General features: G+C 42.4%; 3 non-coding genes and 19 pseudogenes across 3 annotated transcripts; all 22 read left to right on the top strand.

The window, feature by feature from the left end:
* The first annotated feature begins 1,457 nt into the window (after positions 1–1,457).
* LOC142121345 (5S ribosomal RNA) lies at positions 1,458–1,576 on the top strand (annotated as a pseudogene).
* Positions 1,577–1,667: 91 nt separating this feature from the next.
* Positions 1,668–1,785, top strand: LOC142121272 (5S ribosomal RNA; annotated as a pseudogene).
* Positions 1,786–1,876: 91 nt separating this feature from the next.
* On the top strand, positions 1,877–1,994 carry LOC142121354 (5S ribosomal RNA; annotated as a pseudogene).
* Positions 1,995–2,072: 78 nt separating this feature from the next.
* On the top strand, positions 2,073–2,190 carry LOC142121328 (5S ribosomal RNA; annotated as a pseudogene).
* An 89-nt stretch (positions 2,191–2,279) lies between these two features.
* On the top strand, positions 2,280–2,398 carry LOC142121193 (5S ribosomal RNA; annotated as a pseudogene).
* Positions 2,399–2,489: 91 nt separating this feature from the next.
* On the top strand, positions 2,490–2,607 carry LOC142121215 (5S ribosomal RNA; annotated as a pseudogene).
* Positions 2,608–2,697: 90 nt separating this feature from the next.
* LOC142121216 (5S ribosomal RNA) lies at positions 2,698–2,816 on the top strand (annotated as a pseudogene).
* Positions 2,817–2,907: 91 nt separating this feature from the next.
* Positions 2,908–3,025, top strand: LOC142121158 (5S ribosomal RNA; annotated as a pseudogene).
* An 82-nt stretch (positions 3,026–3,107) lies between these two features.
* Positions 3,108–3,226, top strand: LOC142121363 (5S ribosomal RNA). The gene has a single exon (XR_012683911.1). It is a non-coding gene; the product is annotated as a 5S ribosomal RNA (ribosomal RNA).
* A 290-nt stretch (positions 3,227–3,516) lies between these two features.
* Positions 3,517–3,634, top strand: LOC142121159 (5S ribosomal RNA; annotated as a pseudogene).
* Positions 3,635–3,716: 82 nt separating this feature from the next.
* Positions 3,717–3,835, top strand: LOC142121196 (5S ribosomal RNA). Its single transcript, XR_012683898.1, has one exon. It is a non-coding gene; the product is annotated as a 5S ribosomal RNA (ribosomal RNA).
* A 92-nt stretch (positions 3,836–3,927) lies between these two features.
* LOC142121281 (5S ribosomal RNA) lies at positions 3,928–4,046 on the top strand. Its single transcript, XR_012683907.1, has one exon. It is a non-coding gene; the product is annotated as a 5S ribosomal RNA (ribosomal RNA).
* An 82-nt stretch (positions 4,047–4,128) lies between these two features.
* Positions 4,129–4,247, top strand: LOC142121346 (5S ribosomal RNA; annotated as a pseudogene).
* A 91-nt stretch (positions 4,248–4,338) lies between these two features.
* Positions 4,339–4,456, top strand: LOC142121315 (5S ribosomal RNA; annotated as a pseudogene).
* Positions 4,457–4,547: 91 nt separating this feature from the next.
* LOC142121218 (5S ribosomal RNA) lies at positions 4,548–4,665 on the top strand (annotated as a pseudogene).
* Positions 4,666–4,758: 93 nt separating this feature from the next.
* On the top strand, positions 4,759–4,876 carry LOC142121228 (5S ribosomal RNA; annotated as a pseudogene).
* An 82-nt stretch (positions 4,877–4,958) lies between these two features.
* Positions 4,959–5,077, top strand: LOC142121343 (5S ribosomal RNA; annotated as a pseudogene).
* A 94-nt stretch (positions 5,078–5,171) lies between these two features.
* On the top strand, positions 5,172–5,290 carry LOC142121267 (5S ribosomal RNA; annotated as a pseudogene).
* An 80-nt stretch (positions 5,291–5,370) lies between these two features.
* LOC142121183 (5S ribosomal RNA) lies at positions 5,371–5,489 on the top strand (annotated as a pseudogene).
* Positions 5,490–5,572: 83 nt separating this feature from the next.
* On the top strand, positions 5,573–5,691 carry LOC142121330 (5S ribosomal RNA; annotated as a pseudogene).
* Positions 5,692–5,780: 89 nt separating this feature from the next.
* Positions 5,781–5,899, top strand: LOC142121362 (5S ribosomal RNA; annotated as a pseudogene).
* A 79-nt stretch (positions 5,900–5,978) lies between these two features.
* On the top strand, positions 5,979–6,097 carry LOC142121254 (5S ribosomal RNA; annotated as a pseudogene).
* Positions 6,098–6,211: the final 114 nt, after the last annotated feature.

Raw genomic sequence — 6,211 nt, 5'->3', positions numbered from 1 at the left:
AATTGATGTAAGTCAATGTTTCCAAGAGAAAGGGAGACAGGAGTGTAAAAAAGCGTTGTTTTTGGACGGCAATGAAGAAATGACTATGTTTTGCGATTTCTCCTGCTCAGAAAGACTTAGAAAGTTGATAATTGTGGGCAATGTTAGAAATGTCATGAGAAACAAGAATTATGTAAAAGAATTGATGTAAGTCATTGTTTCCAAGAGAAAGGGAGACAGGAGTGTAAAAAAGCGTTGTTTTTGGACGGCAATGAAGAAATGACTATGTTTTGCGATTTCTCCTGCTCAGAAAGACTTAGAAAGTTGATAATTGTGGGCAATGTAAGAAATGTCATGAGAAACAAGAATTATGTAAAAGAATTGATGTAAGTCATTGTTTCCAAGAGAAAGGGAGACAGGAGTGTAAAAAAGCGTTGTTTTTGGACGGCAATGAAGAAATGACTGTTTTGCGATTTCTCTTGCTCAGAAAGACTTAGAAAGTTGATAATTGTGGGCAATGTTAGAAATGTCATGAGAAACAAGAATTATGTAAAAGAATTGATGTAAGTCATTGTTTCCAAGAGAAAGGGAGACAGGAGTGTAAAAAAGCGTTGTTTTTGGACGGCAATGAAGAAATGACTATGTTTTGCGATTTCTCCTGCTCAGAAAGACTTAGAAAGTTGATAATTGTGGGCAATGTTAGAAATGTCATGAGAAACAAGAATTATGTAAAAGAATTCATGTAAGTCATTGTTTCCAAGAGAAAGGGAGACAGGAGTGTAAAAAAGCGTTGTTTTTGGACGGCAATGAAGAAATGACTATGTTTTGCGATTTCTCCTGTTAGAAATGTCATGAGAAACAAGAATTATGTAAAAGAATTGATGTAAGTCATTGTTTCCAAGAGAAAGGGAGACAGGAGTGTAAAAAAGCGTTGTTTTTGGACGGCAATGAAGAAATGACTATGTTTTGCGATTTCTCCTGCTCAGAAAGACTTAGAAAGTTGATAATTGTGGGCAATGTTAGAAATGTCATGAGAAACAAGAATTATGTAAAAGAATTCATGTAAGTCATTGTTTCCAAGAGAAAGGGAGACAGGAGTGTAAAAAAGCGTTGTTTTTGGACGGCAATGAAGAAATGACTATGTTTTGCGATTTCTCCTGCTCAGAAAGACTTAGAAAGTTGATAATTGTGGGTAATGTAAGAAATGTCATGAGAAACAAGAATTATGTAAAAGAATTGATGTAAGTCATTGTTTCCAAGAGAAAGGGAGACCGGAGTGTAAAAAAGCGTTGTTTTTGGACGCCAATGAAGAAATGACTGTTTTGCGATTTCTCTTGCTCAGAAAGACTTAGAAAGTTGATAATTGTGGGCAATGTTAGAAATGTCATGAGAAACAAGAATTATGTAAAAGAATTGAATTGATTCCTTCAATGCTGGTGTTGAGATGTATAAGAGATGTAGGTCAGTAGGCAAGCAATACCTACAGCCACACCACCCTGAACAAGCCCAATCTCGTCTGATCTTTGAAGCTAAGGAGGGCCGGGCCTGGTTAGTACTTGGATGGGGGACCACATGGGAATACCAGGTGCTGTAGGTTGTTTTTTTTCATTTTATTTTCTCTCTTGTTCCTGCTTCCTTCAATGCTGGTGTTGAAATGTATAAGAGATGTACGTCAGTAGGCAAGCAATACCTACAGTAAACCACCCTGAACAAGTCCAATCTTGTCTGATCTTGGAAACTAAGCAGGGCTGGGCTTGGTTAGTACTTGGATGGGAGACCACCTGGGAATACCATTTGCTGTAGGTTTTTGTTTTTTGTTTTTTTATCTCTCTTGTTCCTGCTTCCTTCAATGATGGTGTTGAGATGTATAAGAGATGTAGGTCAGTAGGCAAACAATACGTACAGTCAACCACCCTGAACATGCCCAATCTCATCTGATCTTGGAAGCTAAGCAGGGCCGGGCCTGACTAGTACTTGGATGGGAGACCACCTGGGAATACCAGGTGCTGTAGGGTTTTTTTTCTCTGTTGTTCCTGCTTCCTTCAATGCTGGTGTTGATATGTATAAGAGATGTAGGTCAGTAAGCAAGTGATAAGTACAGCCACACCACCCTGAACAAGCCCTATCTCATCTAAACTTGAAAGCTAAGCAGGGTCGGGCCTGGTTAGTACTTGGATGGGAGACCACCTGGGAACTCCAGGAATGTAGGTTTTATTTTCGTTTTTTTTTCTCGCTTGTTCCTGCTTCCTTCAATGCTGGTGTTGAGATGTATAAGAGATGTAGGTCAGTAGGCAAGCAATACCTACAGCCACACGACCCTGAACAAGCCCAATCTCATCTGATCTTTGAAGCTAAGGAGGGCCGGGCCTGGTTAGTACTTCGATGGGAGACTACATGGGAATACCAGGTGCTGTAGGTTGTTTTTTTTCATTTTATTTTCTCTCTTGTTCCTGCTTCCTTCAATGCTGGTGTTGAAATGTATAAGAGATGTACGTCAGTAGGCAAGCAATACCTAAAGTAAACCACCCTGAACATGCCCAATCTGATCTGATCTTGGAAGCTAAGCAGGGCCAGGCCTGGTTAGTACTTGGATGGGAGACCACCTGGGAATACCAGGTGCTGTAGGTTTTTTTTTTCATTTTATTTTCTCTCTTGTTTCTGCTTCCTTCAATGCTGGTGTTGAGATGTATAAGAGATGTAGGTCAGTAGGCAAGCAATACCTGCAGCCACACCACCCTGAACAAGTCCAATCTTGTCTGATCTTGGAAACTAAGCAGGGCTGGGCTTGTTTAGTACTTGGGTGGGAGACCACCTGGGAATACCATTTGCTGTAGGTTTTTTTTTTTTGTTTTTTTATCTCTCTTGTTCCTGCTTCCTTCAATGATGGTGTTGAGATGTATAAGAGATGTAGGTCAGTAGGCAAACAATACGTACAGTCAACCACCCTGAACATGCCCAATCTCATCTAATCTTGGAAGCTAAGCAGGGCCGGGCCTGATTAGTACTTGGATGGGAGACCACCAGGGAATACCAGGTGCTGTAGGTTTTTTTTTCTCTGTTGTTCCTGCTTCCTTCAATGCTGGTGTTGAGATGTATAAGAGATGTAGGTCAGTAAGCATGCAAGCAATACCTACAGTCACACCACCCTGAAAAAGCCCAATCTCATCTGATCTTAGAAGCTAAGCAGGGCCAGGCCTGGTTAGTACTTGGATGGGAGACCACCTGGGAATACCAGGTGCTGTAGGTTTTTTTTTTTCATTTTATTTTCTCTCTTGTTCCTGCTTCCTTCAATGCTGGTGTTGAGATGTATAAGAGATGTAGGTCAGTAGGCAAGCAATACCTACAGTAAACAACCCTGAACAAGCCCAATCTCAACTGATTTTTGAAGCTAAGGAGGGCCGGGCCTGGTTAGTACTTGGATGGGAGACCACATGGGAATACCAGGTGCTGTACGTTTTTTTTTTTTTGTTTGTTTTTCTCTCTTGTTCCTGCTTCCTTCAATGCTGGTGTTGAGATGTAGGTCAGTAGGCAAAAAATACCTACAGTCAACCACCCTGAACATGCCAAATCTCATCTGATCTTGGAAGCTAAGCAGGGCCAGGCCTGATTAGTACTTGGATGGGAGACCACCTGGGAATACCAGGTGCTGTAGGGTTTTTTTTTTTCGGTTTTATTTTCCCTCTTGTTCCTGCTTCCTTCAATTCTAGTGTTGAGATGTAGGTCAGTAGGCAAACAACACCTACAGCCACACCACCCTGAACAAGCCCAATCTCATCTGATCTTGGAAGCTAAGCAGGGCCGGGCCTAGTTAGTACTTGGATGGGAGACCACCTGGGAATACCAGGTGCTGTATTTTTTTTTTTTTTCATTTTATTTTCTCTCTTGTTCCTGCTTACTTCAATGCTGGTGTTGAGATGTATAAGAGACGTAGGTCAGTAGGCAAGCAATACCTACAGCAACTCCACCCTGAATAAGCCCAATCTCATCTGATCTTGGAAACTAAGCAGAGCCGGGCCTGATTAGTACTTGGATGGGAGACCACCTGGGAATACCAGGTGCTGTAGGTTTTTTTTTCTCTGTTGTTCCTGCTTCCTTCAATGCTGGTGTTGAGATGTATAAGAGATGTAGGTCAGTAAGCTAGCAAGCAATACCTACAGTCACACCACCCTGAAAAAGCACAATCTCATCTGATCTTGGAAGCTAAGCAGAGCCAGGCCTGGTTAGTACTTGGATGGGAGACCACCTGGGAATACCAGGTGCTGTAGGTTTTTTTTTTTCATTTTATTTTCTCTCTTGTTCCTGCTTCCTTCAATGCTGGTGTTGAGATGTATAAGAGATGTAGGTCAGTAGGCAAGCAATACCTACAGTAAACAACCCTGAACAAGCCCAATCTCAACTGATCTTTGAAGCTAAGGAGGGCCGGGCCTGGTTAGTACTTGAATGGGAGACCACATGGGAATACCAGGTGCTGTAGGTTGTTTTTTTTCATTTTATTTTCTCTCTTGTTCCTGATTCCGTCAATGCTGGTGTTCAGATGTATAAGAGATGTACGTCAGTAGGCTAGCAATACCTATGTTAAACCACCCTGAACATGCCCAATCTGATCTGATCTTGGAAGCTAAGCAGGGTTGAGCCTGGTTAGTACTTGGATGGGAGACCACCTGGGAATACTAGGTGCTGTAGGTTTTTTTTTTTTTCATTTTATTTTCTCTCTTGTTCCTGCTTACTTCAATGCTGGTGTTGAGATGTATAAGAGATGTAAGTCAGTAGGCAAACAATACGTACAGTCAACCACCCTGAACATGCCCAATCTCATATGATCTTGGAAGCCAAGCAGGGCCGGGCCTGATTAGAACTTGGATGGGAGACCACCTGGGAATACCGGGTGCTGTAGGTTTGTTTTTTTTTCGTTTTTTTTTCTCTCTTGTTCCTGCTTCCTTCAATGCTGTTGTTGAGATGTAGGTCAGTAGGCAAGCAATACCTACAGCCACACCACCCTGAACAAGCCCAATCTTGTCTGATCTTGGAAGTTAAGCATTGCTGGGCCTGGTTAGTACTTCGATGGGAGACCACCTGGGAATACCAGGTGCTGTAGGTTTTTTTTTTTTTTCGTTTTTTTTTCTCTCTTGTTCCTGCTTCCTTCAATGCTGGTGTTGAGATGTATAAGAGATGTAGGTCAGTAGGCAAGCAATACCTACAGCAACTCCACCCTGAATAAGCCCAATCTCATCTGATTTTGGAAGCTAAGCCGGGCCAGGCCTTGTTAGTACTTGGATCGGAGACCACCTGGGAATACAAGGTGCTGTAGGTTTTTTTTTTTCTCTGTTGTTCCTGCTTCCTTCAATGCTGGTGTTGAGATGTATAAGAGATGTAGGTCAGTAAACAAGTGATACATACAGCCACACCACCCTGAACAAGCCCTATCTCGTCTAAACTTGGAAGCTAAGCAGAGTCAGGCCTGGTTAGTACTTGGATGGGAGACCACCTGGGAATACCAGGTGCTGTAGGTTTTGTTTTTTTTTCTCTCTTGTTCCTGCTTCCTTCAATGCTGGTGTTGAGATGTATAAGAGATGTAGGTCAGTAAGCAAGAAATTCATACAGCCACACCACCCTGAACAAGCCCTATCTCATCTGATCTTGTAAGATAAGCAGGGTCGCTTCTGGTTAGTACTTGGATGGGAGACCACCTGGGAACACCAGGTGATGTAGGTTTTTTTTTCGTTTTTTTTTCTCGCTTGTTCCGGCTTCCTTCAATGCTGGTGTTGAGATGTATAAGAGATGTAGGTCAGTAGGCAAGCAATACCTACAGCCACACCACCCTGAACAAGCCCAATCTCGTCTGATCTTTGAAGCTAAGGAGGGCCGGGCCTGGTTAGTACTTGGATGGGACACCACATGGGAATACCAGGTGCTGTAGGTTGTTTTTTTTGTTTTTTTATCTCTCTTGTTCCTGCTTCCTTCAATACTAGTGTTGAGATGTAGGTCAGTAGGCAAGCAATACCTACATCCTCCCCACCCTGAACAAGCCCAATCTCATCTGATCTTGGAAGCTAAGCAAGCCCAGGCCTGATTAGTACTTGGATGGGAGACCACCTGGGAATACCAGGTGCTGTAGGTTTTTTTTTCTCTGTTTTTGGACGGCAATGAAGAAATGACTATGTTTTGCGATTTCTCTTGCTCAGAAAGACTTAGAAAGTTGATAATTGTGGGCAATGTTAGAAATGTCATGAGA

This window comes from Mixophyes fleayi, unplaced genomic scaffold (assembly GCF_038048845.1).
Source record: "Mixophyes fleayi isolate aMixFle1 unplaced genomic scaffold, aMixFle1.hap1 Scaffold_2093, whole genome shotgun sequence".
In the NCBI taxonomy this organism is placed as follows: Eukaryota; Metazoa; Chordata; class Amphibia; order Anura; family Limnodynastidae; genus Mixophyes; species Mixophyes fleayi.
Note: the sequence above shows the minus strand (reverse complement) of the source record. Positions and strands in the feature narration are given on the sequence as shown.